Genomic DNA, 15,045 nt, shown 5'->3' with positions numbered 1-15,045 from the left:
CTTTTAAGGTAAGTTACATTTTCATAAATATTTTTTTCGTTTCATAAAAAATTGTCTAATTTGACTTGAAATTGACTTTAAAATAATAAAAAAGACTTCTGAATTTTGTGGTTACAAATTAAAGTTATGTCAAATGTACAAAATTGTCCTTTAATCTTGTGATCATAAATATGTCAGTTTATAAAGTGAAATTGTAATATTATAAAAAAGAATGAGATCATTCTTTTTCGAGACAAACTAAAAATGAAAGGAGGTCATTATTTTTTGAAACGACGAGAATATTATACTTACATATATTAGATTTTGGATAAAATTTCATAAGTCATGAATCGTCCATGTGAATCACCCAATTCGACTCATTTTGTTTTTTCTAAAAATAAGAAGACAAACAAAGTTAGTTATCTGCTTCAAATTGTTGCTTCTTAAAAGGGAGTGCAACAATTAATAAAAAGTAAGTGTACTTAACAAAAAACTTAGCAGCAGAAACAACAAAAGTGAGAAAGACAAGAAATTCAATTTTTTTTTCTTCTTTAATAAAAAAAACCAACAATCATTAAGCTTTGTGAAAGCATAATCTTTAATTCAAAGAAATAATTTGGAGTATTACTTTCTATTCGTGATTTAATTCGCTGCAACAAAGCACACAAATCTTATGCTGTATCTTCTTTAGATCATCTCCAATTCACATCAAATTTTACATCAAATCCTAGATTTGGTGTAAAATTTGACATTTTAAAGTTTCATTCCATACCAATTTTACACCAAATTTGGTGTGTGAATAGCGTTACACCAAATTTATTGTAAGAGTATTAATCACACCAATCACTTTTTGAATATTTTAATATTATTTTACTATACAAACTTTTAATTAAACGTTACATAAATGATACATTTTAATTAAATCTATTATATATTTTTATATTTTTTTTATGCAATATTTTTATAATATTAATTTTAGATATTAAATTTAGTTTTTTTATAAATTTATTTTTCTAAATATGACTTTTTTTAAAAAAAAATTATGTTAATTCTACTATAAATTATAATTGGATGTAAAAAAAAATAATATGTGTTTTAGAAAGAATTTGTTATACGAAATAAGAAATAATCATATAATAATAGAGAGAGAAAAATATTCCTTTTTAGTGTAAAATTTGGTACAGTGGATTGGAGTTGATTAAACTAAAAATAATATTGACACCAAATTTGATGTTTTGGGTTGGAAATGCACGTGAACAAATCTCTTTATGTATTTTCATATTTATTACTCATAATAGATCTACGAGGAAAAATCAAAGGAATTTTTCAAATTTTCGATCGATTCAAGGTAGGCATGCGGAGATCTCATTTATGTTGAGCCTAATCTTTTTAAATTATATTAGATTAGTATCTACTACGTAATTAGATGAAATTCATTAGCAGAAAAATAATATTTTATACACTAATTTTTGAAATATATATGACACAGAAATAATAATCAGTGTTACACTTCAAAAAATTACTATGCAAATAATGGAGTAGTTAATGGGTGATATATATTTTGTTGGAAGAAAAGTTTTTTTCTCGAATTTTAGTACCATTAGAAGACCTTTTCTGTCTCTTCATCTATTGAAAGTGGATAGAATTTTTCTTTTGTTATTACTTATTTCTTTTTCAATATATGAACTATGTAGCTTGTTAATTTTTTTAATATAAGTTATTATACTTAAAAATCCTTGTTATTAAAGTCTTCAATATATTCTTATTCACATTAAGAAGTTAGTTTCAAATTCTGATTGAAGATTTAGTTTGTAGATGATGATTTGATGCTTACGTGTCTTTTCAATTTTACATTAGATATCAAACCTTTATGAGAATTGATTTTCTTGAATGTGTATGTCACATGCATAATTGATTAAAAGTTACTGTCTGATAATATCTCACAACAAACATGACATCAAAAAGTATCATTGCTGACTTAAACAAAGGTGAAAAACTTGACGTTGACAATTGCGACATCGAAAGTCGTAAAAGATGGTATGTACTATAAGAGAAAAATGCACAGGAAGGTATAAACCATGTTTTCAATAAACCACAAAAGGGTAATTCCGCAAAATATATAAGGGATCTTAAAGCTTACAAAGCTTGGAAAAAGCTAATTCCAGTGCACGTGAAATAGTAGTTAGTATATGGTTGATAACCTCGTATATGAATGTGAGGAATTCCTAACAACTCATGTTACGTGGGAACATCTGCGAGGAACGTATAGGGTACCTCTATAACCCGCCTTTGATAGTTGACTATCAAATTTGACACTTATAGAAAATGTCATGATCAGATTATCAAATAACACCTTAGGGTGATGTCATGATAGCTCAACTTAAGAGTGTTAGCCATGTTCTTTTAAATGAGCAACAAGTTAAGGCAGTGATTCGATCTCTTCCTAATAATTGAGAACATTTGAAGGTCAACTTGACCCATAATGATAGCATCAAAACTTTTTCTAATATTGCACGCCATGTTGAACTTGAAGATGAGTGTCTTGGTGCTGCTAAAACTACTTCTAATGCCTATGTGGTACAGTCAAGTGGTACAAAATCTTCAGGTTTCAAGCGCAAGAAAAATTAGAAAAGGAATGGGCATTCAAAGTCTATCGCCCCGTCTGCCCGACTGGTTATAGGCTCTGATGATGAGCATGCCCCCGAGTACGTGCCCCCAGGCACTGCCACTCCATAACGAGCTGCACGTGCAACCAGAGCTACACCCAAAAAGGTGGCGTCCGGCGTAGTCACTGCCTCCCAGTCTGATGAGGAGCGCACACTGACCGGCACACCTTCTGGGTCTGCTACACATGAAGAAAGAGCTTCTGGTTCCTTAGGAGTTTCGTGGTCGGAGGAAGACTCCGGGTCCGCAGAAGTCTCTGCACCCGCCACAGCTGCACAGTCTGCCTCGTCTGATGAGGCTGACAGTCCTGATTCCACTCCAGTCTCACCAACTGGTGCTCTCACCTCGGTTGCCGACCAGCCCTACCGGTGGTGTGTCAACGGGCAATACCAAGTGTATTCAGACGCCAAGTTTCTAAATGATAAAGGCGTCATGACACAGACCCTTACACTGGAGAGGCGGGTCCTTACGGGAAGTCTCCCCACCATGCCAGAGATCCACAATCTCTTCACCAGACACCGGCTATAGTAGACAGCTCATTCTTTAGGCCACTATAGTGAGGAGTTGGTACGGGAGTTTTACGCCTCTTACGTGGATACTCTCCGATCACAGATAGATAGGCGGGCTGCCCCCGCCAAATAGGCCCCACTTGAGCACGTCCGAGTACGCGGCATACAGGTCGACATCTCCCTACCCGCCATCTGCCGGTATCTGTACGGCGAGGATGTTGATGCCAACAGGATCCCTCTCACCGATGAGTTCGACTACCGGTGGAAGATTGTAAAAGATGGCCAATTCTTGCGTGAGCCATCGCTGAGAGAGACCACCAAGAGGTGGATGGCCCTGCACTTGTCTATTGATGGAGAGGGTGCCGACTGGGTAACGAAGCCAAAGGGAGCCATCAAGAAGGCTAACTTAACCTTCACGGCTAAGTTCTTATGGTTGATTGTCCACCACTACCTTTCCCCCACGACTGCTGATAATATAGTCACATGGGATCGCGCAGTTCTAATGGAGGCGATGATAGCCGGGTTTGAGGTGGACTTCGCTTGGCTTCTACAGGCGGTCATGCGTGAGAGGTCTTTCAAGGTCACAACTACTTACCCTTTTCTGTGCATGATATTTTCCTTATGCAGGTCCGCAGGTGTGCCCATCTGGCACATCGATCAGATCAAGACTCCACTGGGCACTGTTGATATCGGCCTTATCAGGGATGAGGCCAATGAGTTGGCTCCACGCAGAGGGCCCCGTCCAGAGTTGCCTCCACTTGGTGAAAATCTGGCTGATACGGTAGCACATGCTCGAACGGCTACGCAGGCTGCTTCTGAAACCACTGACACTACCCCGGTCAAGTCTATCCCGGGTAGTAGCACTGCCGCTAGCTCCTCTCGCTCAGCCCCTTTCCCCGCTCTGGTCCCGCTTGCTAAAGTCCAGAAACTAGAGGCTCAGATGTCCACACTTCTGCATCACATCCAGCCTTGGATGCAGAGGTCTATTGCTGAGGCGGAGGAGCGCTTGGAGCGTAAAATGTTTCAGCACACAGAGCGGAAGATCGCTGAGGTTCATCAGCTCTTGGACGCTTTTGAGTTGCGGGTTCTAGCTCGTCCATCCCCTCAGGTGGACGTGTCGACCCTTCAGGCTGCGGTTGAGAGTCTGCGAGCGGATATTGATATGATCCTAGAGGCTAGGGTGCCTGAGTCTGAGGCCCCTTCTGCAGAGCCTGCTGAGGACACAGTGATGGCTGCGTTATTCGCCACTTCTGAGATTCCACCACCTCCATTTCGAGAGCATGCCAAGAGGGGAAAGGGTCGAGAGGAGGATGAGGCTAGAGAATGAAAGAAGGAGCGCCATGAGAAAGAGGCTGCGAGGAGAGCCTCGCTTGCTGATGAGGAGGCACGTCGGATCAGGGCTGTAGAGTCAGTTGCTGGGGCATCTAGCTCCAAAGATGTGGAGACAGCGGGAGGCACTACTGATAGTGTTGTTGTTGATGAGGACACTACTAAGGGTGTCCATACTACATAGGTAGTGGGTTTCGGGGAACCGGACCCACCAGCTTGTTGATCGTCGGCGCTTTGCACCCCAGGTTTGCTTCACCTACCACTCTCGTATTTCAGTTTTTTTTTATGCATTGGGGACAATCGCATATCTTTTTGTTGGGGGTGGGGTAAATGGAAAGTGAGTGCTAGGGTGAAGTCTGAGTAGCCCAATTCACGATCCTCTTTTGGGGGTTTTCTTGCATGTGTTCTTTTCCCCAAGAGACTGACTATTTTTATCGTTGAACCGGCATGTCTATATCTTGTGTACCTAGTATAACTCTGAAGCATGATGGCAAAAACAAAAATGATATCCTGATGTAATGAAAATGATGCATGGCTAGGCATAGTAATTGATAAATGTGTGGCTCTAAGCATGACATAGAGATACACCACTTCATGACCCTAAGTCTAAGACTCGAACTAGGTGTCTGATAATCTGGTAGAGTAATGAAATGTCAAGTGAGTGTGAGGATAATTTGTATAGTCCACTATTTGTACTGAGCTAGAACTTGCCTAGTTAGTCCTTCTAAAAAGTAAGTTGTAATAGACAATTAGGAAAGGATCATAGGTCCTTGTCCAATATAGCCAATTTTTAGCCTAAATTTAAAAAAAAATGAATGAAATTAATCCCTTTTTGATCCAAATGATTGAGCTTAAAATAGACCTTTCTTTTTCACCTCAACTGATCTTTTCTGGGAATAATGTGTTGGTCCTGGTCTCTCCTTGGACATGTGCACCTCAGCTTATGCCAAAAGCATAAGTTGAGGGTGGCTAATGCAGTAAACAACCTTTTCATGTCCCTGACCCAACTTTGGGTATTGTGTAGTTTGACTCTTGGCAAAGCCATGACTTGAGGGTGGCTATTATGAGAAATGCTCTGGAAAGTAGGGTTGAAAGAACAAAGAGAGAGAAGAACAAAAGTAAAGTGACTCAAGAACCAGTTGAAACAAAAGTGAAACAAAATAATAATATATATATATATANAAATATATATACATATATATATATATATATATATATATATATATATATAAAATAAATACAAGCAAGAAAAGAAAAAGAGTCACCTACACAAATGAAGAAAGAAGGGAAATAGCAAGGTGAAAGAATATGAGAAATTGGGCTAAACAAAACGATAAAAAGTGGTACACTTAGCCGATATGTCAAGGAGGTCAAAAAAGTCAGTAAAGTATACCTAAATATACCCTACATGACCTTGAACCTATGTTACAAGCTAAGAAAGTCCTATCGTGATCCTAAGAGTTGTATGGCGAACTTAAAGCAGTGAAATAAGGGCAAACTTATGGCAATATGTATGAATGAGTTGTGAATTTGTTCTGAGAGTGAGTGTTGAAAAGTAATCGTTATACTCAAACTTAAATCATTGTGTGAAAAATGAGGATGTTGTTTTGAAGTGGAGACACTAGTTGCAATACCGAAAATATTAGCACCTCGGTGAGAAATTGAAGAGGATAGGTTTCAGTGCGTGGTGAGTCTGTGTCATGGTCTGATTCCACATAATTCAAACCTAATAGTGATAACATGCATAAATATGATGAGACTGATCATAATTGATAGCCAAATGATTGCGAAAGCTAAAATATGGATACTATTGTACAAAGATTTTTGTAGTGAGTCATAGTGCGTTGCTTGAGGACAAACATCGAATTTAAGTTGAGGGTGTTGATATACCGTGGTTTCACGGTATTTTTAATGCTTTTTCCTTAAGTTTAGTGTGTGTCCAAAAGCCTTTTTGTATTGATTTTTATGTAAGTTTCTCCTTATTTGCAGGAAATCTGTCCAAAGATGAACGCGGAAGTTTTTGAGCAAGAAATGCAGAAAAGTTACCACCTACGGAGCTTATGACGGTTCGTCGAGCTTGTGACAATCCGTAGGTGGCAACGTAGTGAAGCTGCTGAAGGAAGATGGGGAAGTCTGACAAAATGTGGGATTACGAAAGTTCATGACGGACTGTCATATCCACGACGGTCTGTTCTGCTGGTTCGTCGTGATGATCAGAGAGTAGTCCCAGTACCTAAATTCGAAGAAGTGTAAGTATTATGGAATAGGGACCCTCGACGGACCATCGTGCTTGGAACGGTTCGTCATACCTATTCGTCGAGGGTAATGAAGACAGCAGCAGAAGAATTTGTGAAGTATGGGACGACGGAGGCCATGACGGCCCGTCGTGACCACGACTAGGGGTGGGCATAAACACCGGAAAACCGAAACACCGAACCGAACCAAAATTTTTCAGAATTTCGGTTTCGGTATTTTGGTTTTCGGTTCGGTATTCGGTTTAATTTTTTGTATTTTTCGGTATTTCGGTTCGGTTTTCGGTATGTATTATTTTGGTTTTCGGTATTTTGGTTTAAACCGAAATATTATATTATAATTTATATTATATTAATTAATAATTATTAATATTAAATAATTTTAAAAAAAAAAGAAAGTAAGAAATAGAAAGTAGAAACCCTATGGTCCTCCTATTCCTCTCTCTTTCNGGAAAAATGTTTTTCAATTTGTTCATTTTTGGTTAGGATAAAAGTTTTGAAAAATATTTTCTAAATTAATTCATTTTCTTTCAAATTAAGAAAAATAATTTTTCTTAAAAAATTAAGAAAAATATTTTTTAAAACTCTTCTCCAATTTCAAATTATATTTTTATTGGAAAAAAATCAATTTTAAAGAAATATTTTTAATTTCAAAATTTTATTTTTTCACCTGATCCCTGACTCTCCCACCGGCCAGCCCCTAAACCCACCCCCTCCCCAAAAAATTGATTTTGCATTTTAAAAATATTTGCAACTTCAAATTTTTATTTTTAAACTCCTAACCCCCTCCCAACCTCCAACCCCCAAAAAGGTAATTTTATTTTTTAAAAATACTATCAACTTCAAATTTTTATTTTATCACTTCTACCCCTCCCTCTGCCCCCCTACTATCCCCTCCTCCCCCCATCACCATTACCCAAAAAAAAATATGTTTAAAAAATATTTTCAATTTCATAAATTATTTTGTATTCTAATAAAAATAAAAGATATTCCTCAAAAATATTTTTCATTCATAAATCAAACACAAAATCATTTTCGGAAAATATTTTCTACTCACCAACCAAACAGGAGAAAACAAGTTCAAAATCTACTTGTTTTCCAAGAAAACATTTTCTAGGAAAACATTTTCCTTCATACCAAACACACCCCTAGTTTCTACTGATTTTCTTTTTTTCCTTTCCTATTCTTCCTCTTCCTCTCCTCTTCTTCCTCTTCTCCTCCAGCAGCGCCGGCCGCCGCCAGAAGAAGCCGCAGCGCCGGCCGTCCAGACGTCCACCAGAAGAAGGCAAGAAGCAGCAGCAGCCGCGAGAAGTAGCAGCACTGCAGCAGCGCCGACGCCCCGCCGTCTGCCAGAAGAAGAAGCAGCAGCAGCAGCCGCGCCGCGCCCTCAAGCAGCCAGCAGCAGCGCGCCGCGCCGTCCGTCAGCAGCTGCGCAGGGTCAGGACATTGGACAGCAGATTTGTCCGTTTGTTTTCAGTTTTTTAAATTTTTTTTTCGACTTTTTTTTTTCTGATTTTGTTTTTATTACTAGTTATTGGGAATTTATTGTGATTTTTTATATATATATAGATGGCTGAACAAATACAATTAAATCTGGGTGTAGCAGGTCCATTAAAAAACCGAAATAAAAAACCGAACCGAATTAATAAAAATTGAACCGAATTAACAAAAACCGAACCGAATCGAAATATTTCGGTTCGGTATTCGGTACCCAATTTGAAAAACCAAAAAGCGAAAAAACCAAAAAAAAAAACGAAACCGAACCGAATTACCGAATGCCCACCCCTAACCACGACAATCCGTCACGAGTCCGTCTACTCGGGCGCATTTTGACAAATTCTTATTAATTAGAGTCCTTTTATTAGTTTTTTGTTTTTTTATAAATAGTTCGAAAAACCTCATTTTTGGGGTTAGACTCTTTGTTGGTTAGACTCTTTGTTAGTAGATTCTTTGATATTAGACTTTTTGATTGTTAGACTTTTGGAGAATCTTTAGTTCTATTGTTCAAGTATTGAAGGATTAATTTCAGCAATTGTTACACTTTTTCTGAAATCGATTGTTGGTGATTTTGTTGATTAATCAATTGAATTTCTGGATTTTATTCTTTCTCATTAAAGTAAGTGCATGAATTCTTATATTAAATATATGAATATTGTGATTATGACTATGGGTAACTAAACTCCATAATTAGGGTTGTGGGAACCATGGGTGAATAATGAGGTAAAATCTAACTAAAATAACAATTCCAGAATAAATTCTTGCATGTATTGATAATTCTTTCGTTTAGAAGTCTTTTTAACGGATGACCAACGTTAGAACTCGCCTTAATGCTACTTGCCGGACCAAGGAGGTAGATAATAGGAAAAAAATTATCAACATAGATTTAGTGTATACTATCTAATAGGCTAGTGTCGATTGGTACGAGGTAATAACTTAGTCAAATATCGAATACAATGCTTAATATGAGGTAAAGGTAAGGGTTAGTATAGCAACACACGTAGCCGGACCAAGGTGTTTGGAGTGAAATTTTCTAGATGTCGGACCAAGGATTTAGAAATACATAACTTATCACTTTGCATGCAAGATACTAGGAAAGAATTGTTATAGTTAGAATTATCATGTTAGGAACCTGTGGGGAACACTTAAACCCTAGTTACTTTTATTAATTGATTAAACTCCAAAATTTGAATCTGTTAGTTGTTTACTTTACTTTAGTTAGTTATTTTCATTAATTTAGAAATAAAAACCCCCCTTTTATTGTCTTTTGTTTTCTATGGAAATAATTGACTAAATAATAGTAATAATAGATTAAAGTTAAGTCTGAACTATTTTCCTCGTGGGAACGATCCTAACCTCATTAGTTGGGTTCTTTACTTGATACGACCGCTTTACTTCTTATTTGAGAAGTAAGTTTGAGCGTATCAATCTCTCAAGAAGAGAGAAAAGAGCAAAATGAAGTGCTATAATTGCCAAATGTCAGAGAATTTTGCTCGTGAATGTACTGAACCGATTAAGGTAGCATTTGTAAACACATCTTTAAGTGCAACATATGTTTTTAGCACTTTTTACTAACTAAATTTTATTATATATGGATTGTAGACTTAGGATCTATCGACTATGCGAGTAGCGATCGAGAAGAATTTGTAGAGTTTCGTCGAGTTTCATCTAAATCAAGGTGGATCTATATAAGAAATAATGTGACTAAAAGTCAAAGAGATAGACACTTGCAAAGTAGACTTGCGCGATGGTCGTTCTTTAATGTTGTAGATATTTGACGAAACTTAGTATCTATGTTTGTTCTTTTAGACGTTGGTCTTGATTTGTTTTATAGTCATATTGGTGTTAGAATAAATCTAGATATTATTTTGTATGGTTGTTGACTTAATTATGATTATTTTATCGTATTATATTGTAATCCTTCAACATACGACTATTATGTTGACAGTTGTGTAATGACATGTTATTCAAGTAACAATTATATTGATGTTATTACATGACATGCAAGATTAGGTCACATAGGGAAATATCAAATGAATAGGTTGAGAAAAAATGAAATTTAGGTTCTTTCACCAAGATTGATATGCTAACTTGTAAATATTGTCTTGCTGGTAAGATTACACACAAATAATTTAGGAGTACTAAAAAAGTTGAGTTTCCACTTTAATTAATTCACTCTGATGTATGTGGTCTAATGAATGTAAAGACAAGGTATGATGCTACATGCTCCATTATAGTTATTGATGATTTTAAACACTTTTGTTAGTTTTATTTGATTTGTCATAATTCTGAAGCACTTGAGTGCTTTAAAAGATATATGAATGAAGTTGAAAATTAATTTGATAAAAGCATAAATGCTTTATGAATTGACGAGGACGTGAATATTTATCAAAAAAATTTGAAGAATTATGTACTGAAAAGGGTATTATCAGACAGTTAACTACTCCTTATACACCTCAACAAAATGGTGTAGCTAAAAAAAAGGAATAGAACATTGTTGGACATGACAAGATCAATAATGGTGCAGGTAAATTTGTGAATCTCTTTCTGGGGATGCGGACTACATATTGAACAAATTTCCTTCTAAGTTAGTGTCTTTCACTTCTTATAAACTTTAAACTGGTCATAAAACAAATTTGAGTGATCTTCGATCGTGGGGGTTATGCAGCTTACATTAAATATCATTTTGGTAAGTTTGTTAAAAAAAGTCTAAAAGGATAAATGTATCTTCATAAGGTACTCTGAGTGCTCCAAGGGATATGTGTTCATCGATGAAATAGAGGATGAAAGTATTACTGAAATTTTATCACGAGATGTCAGTTTTTTTGGAAAATAAATTTCCCAAAAAAGGTGAAATAGATAAATTTGAGCCTCTATAAGAAATGTTAAATTCAAAAGATCAGGTAATGTTGTCAAAAATACTTGATAATTCAAATGATCATGAAATGATTCCTTGTCAAAGTGGGAGTTATGAATCTCAAAACCTTATAGAGGAATCTGAACTTTAAGTACGTAAAAGTACAAGAAAATGTATACCTAAACGATCTTATGAGATGGAGGATTATGTTTTATTTGTATCTTCTTCTGAATTAGATGAACCTAATTATTTAACTGAGACCTTATCGATCCCTAAAAGGGATGAATGGTTAAAAGCGATGAAGGAAGAATTAGAGTTCATTAAAACTAACAAAGTTTGAGATCTAGTTGACCTTCCTAAGGAACGTAAAACTTTTGGAATAAATGTATCCTTAAAGTTAAATGTAACATGGATGTGTTAATAGAATTACACAAAGAACGATTAGTCAAAAGATTTTACTCAAGAAGTTGGAATAAACTATGAGGATATTTTTTCACAAGTTGTGAAGTTTACCTCCATTGGAATAAATGTTTTAGCTATTGTTGCACATTTAGATCTATAATTAGACCAAATTGATGTGAAGACCAGTTTCCTCAGTGGAGCGAGAAAATCTACATGGAACAACCAGTAGGTTCCGTTGTTAAAGGTCAATAAAAGAAAGTTTGTAGATTGAAAAAATTAATATATGGCCTAAATCAATCTTCAAGGAAGTGGCACATGAGATTTCACAAGAAGGTGATGTCCTTTGATTTCACCATGATTGATGAAGATCATTTCATCTATGTGAAAAAGTCCAATTAAAATTTGTAATTCTTTCTCTTAACGTAAATGATATTTTATTAGCTGAAAATAATTTGGAGTATGTAAAACTGCCAAGTCATTGCTTTCAAAATCATTTGATATGAACGATATGGGTGAGACTATATATTGGGTGTTAAGCTACAAAGAGATTGTTCCAAGAAATTTTTAAGTTTATCTCAAGAAACTTATATAAAGAAAATTTTGAAACGTTTCTGAATGAATAATTGCAAATATATGGATACTTTGTAGTTAGGGGTGAAACTTTAAGCCTTGAAATGTGTTCAAAGACTCAAAAATAAAAAGAAGACATGTCTCGAGTTTCTTATTCTAGTGTTCTATTGAGTTTGACGTATGTTGTGATGTGTACTCACCCAGAAATTTGTTATTTTGTGAATCTAGTTAAAAGGTACCAATCCATCCTGGAAGAGGTTATGGGAAAGAAGTAAAGGGTATTTCAATATTTGAAGGGAACTGCAAATCATGCACTTTGTTAGAATGGATTTGATTTTTTCATAAGAGGGTTTACATATGTTGATTGGGCTGGTGATCGGAATTGTGGAAAATCAACATCCCATTATGCTTTCTTACTACATGATGGTGCTACTTCATGGAAAAGTAAGACAAAAACTTGAACAACTCTTTCGAACATGGAATCTGAATTCGTGGCTTGTGCGTCTGCTGAACAAGAAGTGGTTGGTTAAAGAGATTCTTTGAGCATTTGAATATTGCAAAGAATTCTAAGGGTCCCATGATTCTATATTATGATAGTCAAGAGACTATTGCATATATAATGGATCCTAAGTATCATAGCAAAACCAAATAAATTGACGTAAAGTATAATTTTGTTAGAGACATAGTGGAAAATGGGGAAATAACCTTGCAATACATTCCTATACATGAAATTATAACTGGTCCTTTTACGAAGGCCTTCTCTAGAGACTTGTTTGAAAAACATGTTAAGGCTCTAGGTGTGTGCAGGATTTGATGATACTTCAATGTTGTAAAATAACTTGATTTTTCTGATACTCTCTTCTAAATAATATTATTGAATTTATATTTAAATATAATATGCATGTGATCTTTTGTAAAATTATGTTTCGAACAAGTTGCGGATTGACTTTCTCACACGAGCAATCACCTTGTACATTGATAAACGTAAAGAGATGAGTTTCACCATTATATTATGACTTGTTTTATGAGTAGACAAGAGTTTTTCTAAGAAAATGAGTCTGAAGATCATTGTAAAGAGAAGCTCAAGTTATACATCTTGAGGTGTCTAGACCAAGATTTATCCGTTGTTTGAATGATAAAAGAATGAGACACACGTAACAATATAAGGTGAGAATATTGTACCACGTGTGTTAAGCGGTCAATGGAATAATGAAAGAATTGTTCCCTGCTTATTCATTCTGTGAGACCTAGAAAAGTTAAATTAACTTTTCACTAGAATACCCTTTGACCTTTTACTGTTTCTTGAAGTTTCAATTGGTGTTTCTACTTTAGCGTGTCCCTAATAGCCACGAGTGATTCAGCAATGCAGTATATGTCTAGGAAAGCAGTTAATATGAAATTGATGAATTCAAGTAGAAACGGAAGACGATTAATGAAATATTAAACATGTATACACAAGCCGACTATTTCATTAACCATATTGGTATAAAGTGTAATTAAGTGTATAAAGTTAAAAATGAACTCGAGTTAATTTCCTCAAAAGGATAAAGGATCAAATAAGTAACTGCTGAACTAGTGAATGAAGTCCGGGGTGTTGTGAGTAATAATATTCTCATATAATCTTTGAATTCCTTCCACATGTGTTCGATTGAATTTCTATGTAGGGCTTGTAAAACCTTAAGAGTAAGTTCTTTTGATACTCACATATCAAACAAACTATTTGTTGTATCAATTGGGTGTCTTATTAATGTTGTACTGATTTGGGCCTTGCCCATCATGTGTGAAGTGGGAGATGATAGATTTCGGGTAACATTTCATGGGTCATTAATCGCCCATGTGAACTGATCCAATTCAACCCATTTTGTTTTCTCTGGAAATATGAGGATAATTAAAGTTAGTTATCTACTTTAAATTTTTTTTAGAGGGAATAATTTTTTTTATTAACCAATCCACTCCCTTTTAAGAAGGGAATGTTTTCTTCCCTCAAAATTAAGTGAATGTAAAAAAAAAATTCAGAAGCAGAAACAACAAAAGAGAGAAAGACATGAAATTGAATTTTTCTTTTTCCTTAACAAAACACTAAAAAAAGCATTAAGTTTTGTGAAAACATAAACTTTGTCTCCTAGTGATTCAAATAAAGGATTTGAAACATTACTTTCCGTTCATGATTTAATCGGCCGCAATAAGGTACATACATATTCTATTGTATCTTGCTTTTATATGTAAATTATAACAACCTAAAGTAAAAAAATATAAAAACGGATGATTCGTAAAAAAACATAGTATATGGTAAAAGTGTAAAGCATGTTAACTTTTCAGGCTTACGAATTTTGATGACATAATTAATGTGCTTGACATTTATAAGAACCCGCATGTTAACTTTTCAGGCTTACGAATTTTGATGACATAATTAATGTACTTGACATTTATAAGAACCCCACATGGTCTATATAAAGGGTGTGTTTGGTATGAATGTTTTCCATGAAAAATCTTTTCTTGAAAAACAAGTGGATTTCTGATTTATTTTTTATGTTTGATTCATAAGTAGGAAATATTTATTGAAATATATCATTTAGTATTTTGTTTGTGAATGAAAAATACTTTTCAGAAAACATCTTTAACTTTTTATTTGAGAATTTTTTTTAGGAAAATAATTCCTAACTAGGAAACCAACCTAGATAATCGATTAAGGACTTAACCCCGCCACATGAACTATGACAAAACCCGACGATCAATTCGAAATCCGATACTAAAATTTAAAAATATATCGACTTTTAAATTATTTTATTTGTGTCAAAATACTTATCCGAACTTCAAGGCGGTAGGGGCCTGAGTGTATGGGGTATAGGGTCTGGTGAGGTTACAAAATAAATTTTTTCTATTGAGTATTTTTTAAAAAACCAAATTTTTTTGAAAAGTGGGAGGCGGTGGGGTGGGCTGGTAGGAGGGTTGGGGTAATTTATTTTTCAAATTTGATAATACTTCT

Source organism: Solanum pennellii, chromosome 1, assembly GCF_001406875.1.
Source record: "Solanum pennellii chromosome 1, SPENNV200".
In the NCBI taxonomy this organism is placed as follows: Eukaryota; Viridiplantae; Streptophyta; class Magnoliopsida; order Solanales; family Solanaceae; genus Solanum; species Solanum pennellii.
This window is presented reverse-complemented; position numbering follows the sequence as displayed.